Here is a 12,137-nt window from a genome sequence, read left to right on the forward strand (position 1 = left end):
CACGCCTTCCTTTTAAAGTCTCTCTTCTTTTAGACAAATCTTCCTTAAAGAAAAATTCAAAACAATATATTTTGAATATACCTTCCTTTTGAATATACCTCCCTTTTGAATATACCTTCCTTCAGGAGGTAGAACTTTGTCCATTCGCTATTGAGTCTGTGCTGAACTTAGGGACTCACTTCCAAAGCGGAAGGTATGAACAGTGGGAAAATCTGCCAAATAACGTCTTAACTAAGTGATCAAAATTCCACATCATTACTGACTCAGTAATGAGCCATGTGGATTCACATACCACCATATATGACATAATTAAAAGAGATATCACTTCTGTGGTACTCTTTGCAACCCTAGTCTTACTATGCAATAAAACATCAGGCAAACCTAAATAGAAAATACCCTGATCAGGACTCAAAGCTGTCAAAATCATGAGCAATAAGGAAATTCTGAGAAAACATTACGGACCAGAGGAGAATAAGGAGACAGAACAACTAAATACAATGTGGTACCTTGTATCAGATCCTGGAGCAGAAGGAGGACATTAACGGAAAATTGATGAAATCTGAAAAATATCCATGGTATTTTTAACAACAGTGTTGATTTCTTAGTCTTGATCAATGTACCAGAGAGACGTAAAATGTTAATATTAGGGGAAACTATAACTGGGTAGAGAATGTGTGGGAATTCTCTGTACTATATTAGCTAAATTTCTGTAAACCTAAAAATACTCCAAAATAAAAACTTTAGTTACTCAGTCATGTCAAACTCTTTGCGACCCCATGGACGGTAGCCTGCCAAGCTCCTCTGTCCGTGGGATTCTCCAGGCAAGAATACTGGAGTGGGTAGCCATTCCCTTCTCCAGGGGATCTTCCCGACCCAGAGACTGAACATGAGTCTCCTATATTGCAGGCAGATTCTTTGCTATCTGAGCCCTAATAAAAGGTGCATTACAAAATTCTTTATTCCTTGGTTCCATGACACTTCATACTTTTCCTCCAGATAATCTGGTTTTTCTTTCTTGGACTTCCCCCGCCCTGCCACCCTACTCCCATCGCCCCTTGCTCCTACCACCAACCATCAGGTTTCAGTTCCTCTATTCCATTGTTAAACAATCTTTTTTCCCATAGGCCTTTCAGATACTGCAGATGATTGGAATGTCAAATCAGACTCACTGGTTTATCCAGTGTCAAGCTTCACTTATTATTTCAAGGCTAGGCATGGCCATAAATCCAAGGGGCAGCAGGGAGACCTCAAGGTCACTAAGGCAGTCCTCTGATGCTGCTTGGCAGCACATTTCTTTATCTCTAAAGTAATAGACTTCCAGATTAATCAACTTTCAAAACCTTCTTATAGACGTCTCAAATACTTAGGAAAATATTCATACTCTTAAACTGATATATAAGACGCTGAACAATCTTCTTTATACTCGCTTTCTAACTGTTAATTCATTCTGCTCTCCACCTTATTTCTTATGCTCCAAGTACAATGGTCTCATTAAATTCTCTTAAGCATCTCAAGCTCTTTTTGACCTTAAGGCACTTTATATGCTATTAGCTTTGTCTAGAAGTCACCACTTGATTATTTCCCAGAACAGCTCCTTCCCATGAAATGTCGTTTCATCCAAGAGATTCCTTGGTGTAAATAATCTGAAGAACGCCCCTCATTTTCTCACACGAGTCCCTGCATTTTTCATAGTAATCACTAGAATGTGTCGTCATTAAATCCTGTGTTCAACAAATATTTGTTGAAACAGTTATGGCTCAGGTATTTAATAAGGTACTTTGAAACAAAGTGATAAACTAGACAGATTAAGTTCCAAACTTCATGGATTTCACATTCAAATAGGAGAGAGAGATGGAAAACTATTTTGCAATTAGATACTTAATATAATGTTGGAAGTGATAAGTGCAGTGAACTAAAATGGGCAAGAGAATAGAGTATCATGAAGATTGGCTCTAGGGGAAAATGTTTATTTAAATAGGATAGTCAGGTAAGTCCTCTCTGAGATAATAGCACTGGGTTGAAAAAGTAATAGAAGTGAGAGAACCACCAATAAAATGATTCGATTGAGAAAACTTTCGAGCAAGGAGAATGGGAAGTACAAAGGTGTTGACCGAGGAAAAAGCTTGGCATATTTGAGAAAAGATAAGGAGCCTAGAATAGCTAGAGCAGAATGAGCACGGTAAAGATGATTTTTAAAAGAGGGTCAGAGGACTTCCCTGGCAGGCCAGTAATTAAGACTCTACAGTTCACTGCAAGGGGCATGGGTTAGATCCCTGCTCAGGGGACTAAAATCACACATGTTGCACAGGGTGGCCAAAATTAAATAAAAAGGCAGTCAGAGATAGAAACTTAGTCCAAGGGTGCCTTCTGGGGCAAGTAAATAATTGATATTTTATTACAAGATGGCAGGCTATGAGAGTATACTGAAGACAGTGAGATGATGAAATGCATGTTGTAAGCGGACCAGAGTAGAAGCAAGAAATGAGTTAAGAGATTATTGACTAAATGAGATTAAGTTAAATTACACTAGATTATAGATATATATTATACCTCCATGTGTGTCTACCATGTATATTGTACAATTTCAAGATAGGTTTATTTAAATCATGACAGAAACCCCAAGAGAACTATTCTCAACTCAGGTTATTATTACCCTATGCCAAAGCCAGACAAAGACATCACAAGAAAAGAAAACTGTAGTCTATTATTGCTCATGAATATAAGTGTAACATATAAGATCATTCACCATGAGAAAATGAGGCTATCCCAGGAATAAAAGGTTGTTGCAACATTTAAAAGTCAATTAATGTGCAATACCATATTAAGAAAATAAATACATCATATGATCATCACAAAAGATGCCCCAAATACACTTGACAAAATTCAGCAAACTTTAATGAAAACAATTTTCAGAAAACCAACAATAAGAAGGTAACTTCCTCACTTTAAAGAGGAACACCTTACAAAGTCCTCTAACTTCATACTGAGTAATGAATGCTTTCTCATTATATCATTTTATGGGTGAAAACATCGTTATAGTGCCTTTTGATCTGAGGTCTACTGTCAAGAACAGAGCAAGGATATCAGCTTGCCCCACTCTGTCCACGTTTTAAGTTTACAGCTAATGTAAACTTATAAGGTAAAGGGAAGAAATGAAAGGCATGTGGATTAGAAAGGTAGAAACTGACTTTCTTTGCACATTAATCTTTTTTGTAAAGATCCACAGGAATATATTACAAAGAATTAATAAGGGAGTTTAGCATAGTCACATGATAATGAGAAGGAGAGCATCTTACATGGAGAGGAACAGAATAAGAAGTGAATAGATTTCTCATCAGAATCCATGCAAGAACCGAGTCCTCCCAACTCTCAGGCACTTTTAACACTGTTCCTTTCAAAGCTGCTAACTTGTGGTTTCACAGGAATATTTAGAAGTGCTTTGTACTGTCTCAGTAACAGAGATGTGCTTTCTATTCTGCACTCAAACAAGTAGAGACTTAACACTGGAAAGCTCTATTCTGTTCTGGATTTGCCCTTATATCAAATTAATCATCAACACTGCTTTATCATCTCCTCACATCCCAACCTTTTGTTCTATTTCTACCGCTCTAAAAAGAGAAATTGTCACCACGCTTCTGTGTTCCCTGTCATCAACTTCTCAGCTCTGTAAATCGCCTGGCACAGTGATATCAGGTAGCTTTCACAAAATAATATTGAATCATATAATTTCCCCCATCTCTAAACATCAGCTTTCCTGTGTTATGCAAAGAAGCTACTCTACTTAGACTTCTATACATTTCCCCCAACAGAGGGCTTCCCTGATGGCTCAGATGGTAAAGAATCTGTCTGCAGTGCAGGAGACCCCAGTTTGATTCCTGGGTTGGGAAGATCCCCTGGAGAAGGGAAAGGCTACCCACTCCAGTATTCTGGCCTGGAGAATTCCATGGACTGTATAGGCCATGAGGTCACAAAGAGTCTTACATGACTGAGCAACTTTCACTTCCCCCAATATTTTCAACAGCCTATCATTCTAATAAATATGCCTTTTGATGCATATTTGAATTTCTGTTCTTCCAACCAAGTGTTACAAACTTTTCTTCTTTCTGATCAAGTGATATATATTTTTCAAAGCAGCTCAGATGTCACTTCCACCATCTATCTTTTACCCAGATAATTTCAAGGCACAGAACTCCCGATTGCCATATATATTCCTTGTCCCAATCACTTGACACCAAACTATACCACCTGGTAATGTGTATCTTTCACTCAATACTATAAGTCTCAGAAAAAAATATCATGATGTGTCCTTCTCTCTGCACTCCCTAAGTATCTAGGTCGATATTTATTCACTCTACAAATATTTATACTACCACCTAGGTAACTGATCCTGTGTGTTAAGCTTTGGAAATACAGCAATAACCAAGAGAGACATCATGTCTCAATACATGCTTACTGACAGTATCGATCAATGCAACACTCAAGCTGCTCTCATTCTGACATCATCTATGGGAACAAATAATAATTACAGGTATAGTGTCTCCAAGAATGAAAAACAGGCTATTCACAGTAATTATAGATTATCACTAGATAACAATGTGTTGCTTTGCACTAAAAAAAGAACCAGGACTTCCCTGGTGATCCAGTGGTTAAGAATCTGCCTTCCAATGCAGGGGACATGGGTTCCATCACTGGTCCAGGAAGATTTCACATGTCACAGGGCAGCTAGGCCCCTGCACCACAATACTGAAACTCACGGACCTAGAGTCTGTGCTCCGCAATAAGGGAAGTTCAGCATTAAGAAGTTCATGCACCCCAGTGAAGAGTAGTCCCCCTTCCTTGAAATTAGAGAAAGCTATAAGCAGCAAGGAAGACCCAGTGCAGCCAAAAAAAATTAATAAATAAAATATTTTTATTTTTTTAATTTTAATTTTTACTTTATTTTACTTTACAATACTGTATTGGTTTTGCCATACATTGACATGAATCCGCCACAGGTGTACATGAGTTCCCAATCCTGAACCCCCCTCCCACCTCCCACCCCATATCATCTCTCTGGATCATCCCCGTACACCAGCCTCAAGCCTCCTGTATCCTGTATCAAACATAGATTGGCGATTCGTTTCTTACATGATAGTATACATGTTTCAATGTCATTCTCCCAAATCATCCCACCCTCTCCCTCTCCCACAGAGTCCAAAAGTCCGTTCTATACAAAAGAACCAAAGTTCTGAGCAATTTTATTTATTAAAAGTTGAGCAGCTATTTTGTGGCTATAAGTATTTGAAATGTTAAATTAGTAATTAAAGTAAGATACAAATGAAAACAGCTTCCTGGGTGGTACTAGTGTTAAAGAGCCTGCCTGCCAATGCAGGAAATATAAGAGACGTGGGTTCGAGCCCTGGGTTGGGAAGATTCCTGGAGGAGGGCATGGCAACCCTCTCTAGTATCCTCATCTGGAGAGTCCCATGGACAGAGGAGCCTGGCAGCCTGCAGTCCATAGGGATGCACAGAATCGGACACGACTGAAGAGACTTGGCACACACGCACACAAATGAAAACGTGGCGATAGTAGTGAAAAACAGAGAACCGTGGATGGATTTCTGGGTAACTGTCAGGAGTTACCTGTGCCTGAACGTAACCGTGAGAGTAAAGCAGTCTAGGAAAACTTCTAAATTCCAAGATCCTTTTGGTTAGTGATACTTGAACTAAAACAGTGGTAAAGGAGAAAGAAAATAGCACCTGTGTATTGGCCACCTGGAATTTTTACATTGCCGAGGGAAAAAGGCTCTCAGCATCAGGGCGTGTGGCAGTCATAGCTGTAGTTGTTCCTACAGGAGTCTAAGGGTGGGAATGGGAAATGGCAAGCCTCTTTGTATGGAGTACAGAGAGCTACTGTGTGATGGATCTTACCCTTCTAGTCAAAGCTATGGTTTTCCCAGTGGTCATGTATGGATGTGAGAGTTGGACTATAAAGAAAGCTGAGTGCAGAATTGATGCTTTTGAACTGTGGTGTTGGAAAGACTCTTGAGAGTCCCTTGGACTGCAAGGAGATCCAACCAGTCCATCCTAAAGGAAATCAGTCCTGATTTTTCATTGGAAGAACTGATGCTGAAGTTGAAACTTCAATACTTTGGGTACCTGGTGTGAAGAACTGACTCATTTGAAAAGACCCTGATGCTGGGAAAAGTTGAAGGTGGGAGAAGAAGGGGACAACAGAGGATGAGATGGTTGGATGGCATCACTGACTCAATGGATATGAGTTTGAGTAAACTCCAGGAGTTGGTGATGGACAGGGAGGCCTGGCGTGTTGCAGTCCACTGGGTTGCAAAGTCAGACACGACTGAGCAACTGAACTGAACTGAACTGAAGATAAGGAGCTAATTCATTCCTTTAAGTCTTGAAAACTAAGCATAGAAGTAAATCATCTATTACTCATCATCCCTCAATGAGGATAGGCATGTCTTCAACCAGTGACTGCTGAACTTGAAGCCTGCAGCCTTGGATCAGGACTTCTGGGCATTTTCCCAAGACTTGAATTTCTAGATCACAAAATTGCTGTGGAAGGGAAAAAGAGGAGTGAGACCACGACATGTTTGTGAGCAAACCATCAAAATGCCAATTTTATCTGAGTGCATTGTTGGCAGTACACTGGTATTGGACAGCAAACTCAAGTATCTATGGACTTTTCCAATCAGCCCTTTCAGTTCAGTTCGGTTCAGTCGCTCAGTCCGACTCTTTGCGACCTAGATTCTGTTAATTCAGGAGATCCTGTTTGGAAAGGAGTGCCTCCTCTCTCAGCCACCTTCTGGGCATTTTGAATCCTCATATCTCCATCCTCCTCCTCCTCCTCCTACTGTTCTGTTTAGGTGTGTGAGCAGACATTTATTTTTCCTCATCAAGTGATGGTAATGATGGTAAATGTGTAGGGTTTTCACGGTGCGTCCCTGGAAGGAGTCCACGGAGTTGAGCGAGTAATTCAATTGGCCTGTAACTGCGCTAAGGTCATAAAGCCTGGTGACGTCGCCCCCACGTGGCTGGTGTGGTATTTTACAACAGCGGCAGGAGGGGCGAGCCAGCGGGAATCTGGCTGCCGCTCTGCAACAGAAGATCTTGGCTCTCCAACCAGGGTAAGAATTAGAGTGGACTGGAAAACTGGAAATGCCCAGGGCTGGGAAGTGGGATGAGTTCGAAGGGGTGAGGGGTCTTCTCATCCTCTAAGCCTCTTCTCAGGGTGGTACATGAGCTGTTTCAGTTCAAACAGATGAAAGTGGGGTCAGTTTTGTTGCTCGGCGCCTAGCACAGAGGAACCCTAACTGGGCTCATAGGGTCGCAAGGAGCCGGACAAGACTGAAACGACTTACACAGCACACACCTAGACACCAAAGATTCGGCATCCTCTCCAGGGTGTCCTATTGAAATTCTTTACCTATCTGAAAAGTAAATCATTCAATGTATGTGAAACTCTCTGAGACAAAGCAGAAGGCTGAAGTCATTTCTAACTCTGGCTTTTCATGAGATCAAACTAAGAGCTTTGGTTTTTTATTTATATTTTGAATGAACAGTTATTAGAAACTATTATAAACAATTAGAATTATGGCTGTGGACTTTTCTAGAGTTTATGTAATCTGCTGGCTTTCAGGAAAAGATATGAATAAATATAGCTGGGACCTTCCTCCCAGATCCACTCAATACATGCCCAACTATATGTAGAAATTACTTTCTAGAGAGCGTATGGGTTGGAGGTATAAATAAGGAGTTGGGAGTCTTCAAAATATATTTTACATGTTATATTTGTATTTTGAAGCCTTCAAAATAGCACAGTATACTGTGATATTCCAAGAAAATTAGCCAACCAACAGTTAACCGAGCTTTTCTAAGAAGGCCACGTCTTTGTTAATGTGCGAAGGAAATACCAGGACATCAAAACACGATCTGATCTCAGAAGGAGATTATGGTCTTACTGGGTAAGATCCAATAAGTGCAGTAAATTATGAGAGAAAATATCAACTAAATCATTGAGTCAAATTTTAAGTTTGTGACAGAAATTGTTGATACTACCTATCTCTTCTTCCGGCTTCCCTGGTGGCTCAGACGGTAAAGAATCTGCCTGCAATGCAAGAGACTCAGTTTTGATCCCTGGGTCGAGAGGATCCCATGAAGAAGGGACTGGCTACCCAGTCAATATTTTTTCTTGGAGAATTCCATGGACAGAGGAGTCTGGTGGGTTATAGTCCATGGGGAAACAAAGAGTCAGACACAGCTGAACAACTAATACTTTCACACACACACACCTCTTCTTCGTGTCTTTATTTTAAATGTTCTCTTTTCCCTTGCTCTAGGATTATGAAGCCATACACCATGCTCTTCCTGCAGACACTGTAGAAGAACCATGTCACCCTGGTCTTAAAACATACGAAAGGGCACAGTGCTTTTCCGTTTGTAAGTATTGAAGGAAAATAATGGGATCCATGAATGTGGGTTTAAAGGAATAAAATAGCAACTTTTCTTTAAATATACTCTCACAAAAAGTGTCATGCTTTCATTGATGCAACAAAAACGATTATAGGCTGGGTGAGTAAGGGAGTGGGAAGAGGAAGGAGGCAAAGAAGAGTATGTGGCATCTTTTGTCTATTGAATTATGGAATTATGGGTTACCTAATACAAACCTATAACATGATTAAGCTATACAAAATCATCAGGCTCATGTCTATGTCTTTCAATGAGTGATGAGGATACAACATCCCAGATGTTAGATCATTTTCCTACAGTTAGCCAGAAAGTCTCCAGTGGCGCTGGGCCTTGAATGTGAGAATATATGATTAGATTATAATGATTTTTTTCCTCTGACACTTGGAAGTAAATGCAGGCTTTATAAACACTTCTAAAACCAGCAATTCAAACAGCATGCATTTTTGAGAGAGAGTATGATCTCAACAAATTACTAATCATTGCAAAGGATAATAATAAAAATATTAATCATTTCCATTTATTGAGTATTCTATACCAGGCATTGTATTAGATGTTTTGTGTATATTATGCCAATAAGTGTCCAAAACAAACCTATGATATGATAATCCATAGTTTATAGAAAAGAAAACTAAAGCTTAGAAAAGATTTCCCAGAACTGATGCTTTCCAAAGACTATCCAATAAACTATAGAAAATTGGTAACTGGGAAGTAAAAGTCATGGAAAGCTGAGCCATGGATGTTCAGCTATAGGTAAGAGCTGGGTTACTGCCACAGTGATTAACCGGTCTTCAGTGCTTATTATAGAAACACTCAGCCAAAAGGCAGCATCTATCCCCAAGAAAAAGAAATGCAAAAAAGCAAAATGGCTGTCTGAGGAGGCCTTACAAATAGCTATGAAAAGAAGAGAAGCGAAAAGCAAAGGAGAGAAGGAAACATATTCCCATTTGAATGCAGAGTTCCAAAGAATAGCAAGGAGAGATAAGAAAGCCTTCCTTAGCAATCAATGCAAAGAAATAGAGGGAAAAAATAGAATAGGAAAGACTAGAGATCTCATCAAGAAAATTAGAGATACCAAGGGAACATTTCATGCAAAGACGGGCTCAATAAAGGACAGAAATGGTATGGACCTAACAGAAGAAGAAGATATTAAGAAGAGGCTGCAAGAATACACAGAAGAACTGTACAAAAAAGATCTTCATGACCTGGATAATCACGATGGTGTGATCACTCATCTAGAGCCAGACATCCTGGAATGTGAAGTCAAGTGGGGCCTTAGGAAGTATCACTACGAACAAAGCTAGTGGAGGTGATGGAATTCCAGCTGAGCTATTTCAAATCCTGAAAGATGATGCTGTGAAAGTGTTGCACTCAATATGCCAGCAAATTTGGAGAACTCAGCAGTGGCTGCAGGACTGGAAAAGGTCAGTTTTCATTCCAATCCCAAAAACAGGCAATGCCAGAGAATGCTCAAACTACCACACAATTGTACTCATCTCACATGCTAGTAAAGTAATACTCACAATTCCGCAAGCCAGGCCTCAGCAAGACGCGAACCGTGAACTTCCTGATGTTCAAGCTGGTTTTAGAAAAGGCAGAGGAACCAGAGATCAAACTGCCAACATCCGCTGGATCATGGAAAAAGCAAGAGAGTTCTAGAAAAACATCTATTTCTGCTTTATTGACAATGCCAAAGCCTCTGACTGTGTGGATCACAATAAACTGTGGAAAATTCTGAAAGAGATGGGAATACCAGACCACCTGACCTGCCTCTTGAGAAACCTGTTTGCAGATCAAGAAGCGACAGCTAGAACTGGACATGGAGAAACAGACAGGTTCCAAATAGGAAAAGGAGTACATCAAGGCTGTATATTGTCAACCTGATTATTTAACTTCTATGCAGAGTACATCATGAGAAACGCTGGACTGGAAGAAGCAAAAGCTGGAATCAAGATTGCTGGGAGAAATATCAATAACTTCAGATATGCAGATGACACCACCCTTATGGCAGAAAGTGAAGAGGAACTAAACAGCCTCTTGATGAAAGTGAAAGAGGAGAGTGAAAAAGTTGGCTTAAAGCTCAACATTCAGAAAACATGGCAGCTGGTCCCATCACTTCACGGCAAATAGATGGGGAAACAGTGGAAACGGAGGCAAAATTTTTTCTTTTGGGCTCCAAAATCACTGCAGATGGTGATTGCAGCCATGAAATTAAAAGACGCTTACTCCTTGGAAGGAAAGTTATGACCAACCTAGACAGCATATTCAAAAGCAGAGACATTACTTTGCCAACAAAGGTCCGTCTAGTTAAGGCTATGGCTTTTCCAGTGGTTATGTATGGATGTGAGAGTTGGACTATAAAGAAAGCTGAGCGCCAAAGAATTGATGCTTTTGAACTGTGGTGTTGGAGAAAACTCTTGAGAGTCCCTTAGACTGCAAGGAGATCCAACCAGTCCATCCTAAAGGAAATCAGTCCTGGGTGTTCACTGGAAAGACTGATGTTGAAGCTGAAACTCCAATATTTTGGCCACCTGATGCAAAGAGCTGACTCATTTGAAAAGACCCTGACCCTGGGAAAGATTGAAGGCAGGAGGAGAAGGGGACGACAGAGGATGTGATGGTTAGATGTCATCACCGACTCAATGGACATGAGTTTGGATAAACTGGAAGTTCGTGATGGACAGGGAAGCCTGGAGTGGTGCAGTACATGGGGTCGCAAAGAGTCAGACATGACTGAGAGACTGAACTGAACTGAGATTTTAGTATGCATAGGGGCTTTCCTGGTGGCTCAGAGGTTAAAGCATCTGCCTGCAATGCAGGAGACCCAGGTTCGATCCCTGGGTTGGAAAGATCCCCTGGAGAAGGAAATGACAACCCACTCTAGTATTCTTGCCAGGAGAATCCCATGGACAGAGAAGCCTGGTGGGCTACAGACCATGGGATCGCACAGAGTCGGACACGACTGAGCGACTTCACTTACTTACTTAAGAAGAGTGAGAATATGCTTTACTTGTGTGCATGCTCAGTTGCTCAGTCATATCTGATTCTTTGTGATCCTATAGACTGTACCTTGTCAAACTGTTCTGTCCATGGGATTCTCCAGGCAAGAACACTAGAGTGGATTGCCATTTCCTCCTTCACGGGATCTTCCCTACCCCTACCTGCATTTCTGCATTGGCAGGCAGATTCTTTACCACTGAGCCACCTGGGAAGCCCTGTTCTTTACTTACTCATGTTAAAAGCTAAGTGAAAGCTAAATAATGTCAAAAAACATCAGATAACTGTCAATGAAATTGGAAGCCATTGGCATAAAAAAAAATTCTGTTTTGGAAATGTATTGATTTGGATTTACTTGCAAACCAGAATGTTCTAAAACAGAAATAGATGTAATATATATTGTGCTCTAATATCCTCTGCACCCTTTTCTTCCTACAGACAAAGCAGACTCTTCATCCTGCTCTGAAAACCAACAGTAAGGCAAAACTCATTTATTTAAATGTGAACATTTTGTCAATCATTTTTATTTTGCCAGGGGTAAAATTATATGTTTAATAAATGTATCCTTGATTTTCAAGCTTAATGGATAAGTGTTTATTGAAAGAATGATTTGGGGTCAATTCTACTCTTACTATGTCAAGTTGAAACAAGTGAATTTTTTACCTCTGATTCTA

General features: G+C 40.3%; 1 protein-coding gene and 1 non-coding gene across 3 annotated transcripts in view; both read left to right on the top strand.

The window, feature by feature from the left end:
- The window catches only part of CRISP2 (cysteine-rich secretory protein 2), a 29,561-nt gene continuing 24,496 nt past the window's right edge, over positions 7,073 to 12,137 (top strand). The window contains exons 1-3 of one of the 2 annotated variants that reach the window (XM_013973742.2): positions 7,073 to 7,127; positions 8,340 to 8,439; positions 11,902 to 11,938. The gene's annotated coding sequence lies outside the window, so the exon portion shown is untranslated. 2 annotated transcript variants of the gene reach the window in all.
- On the top strand, positions 11,244 to 11,315 carry TRNAC-GCA. The gene has a single exon. It is a non-coding gene; the product is annotated as a tRNA-Cys (tRNA).

Source organism: Capra hircus, chromosome 23, assembly GCF_001704415.2.
Source record: "Capra hircus breed San Clemente chromosome 23, ASM170441v1, whole genome shotgun sequence".
NCBI classification, from domain to species: domain Eukaryota; kingdom Metazoa; phylum Chordata; class Mammalia; order Artiodactyla; family Bovidae; genus Capra; species Capra hircus.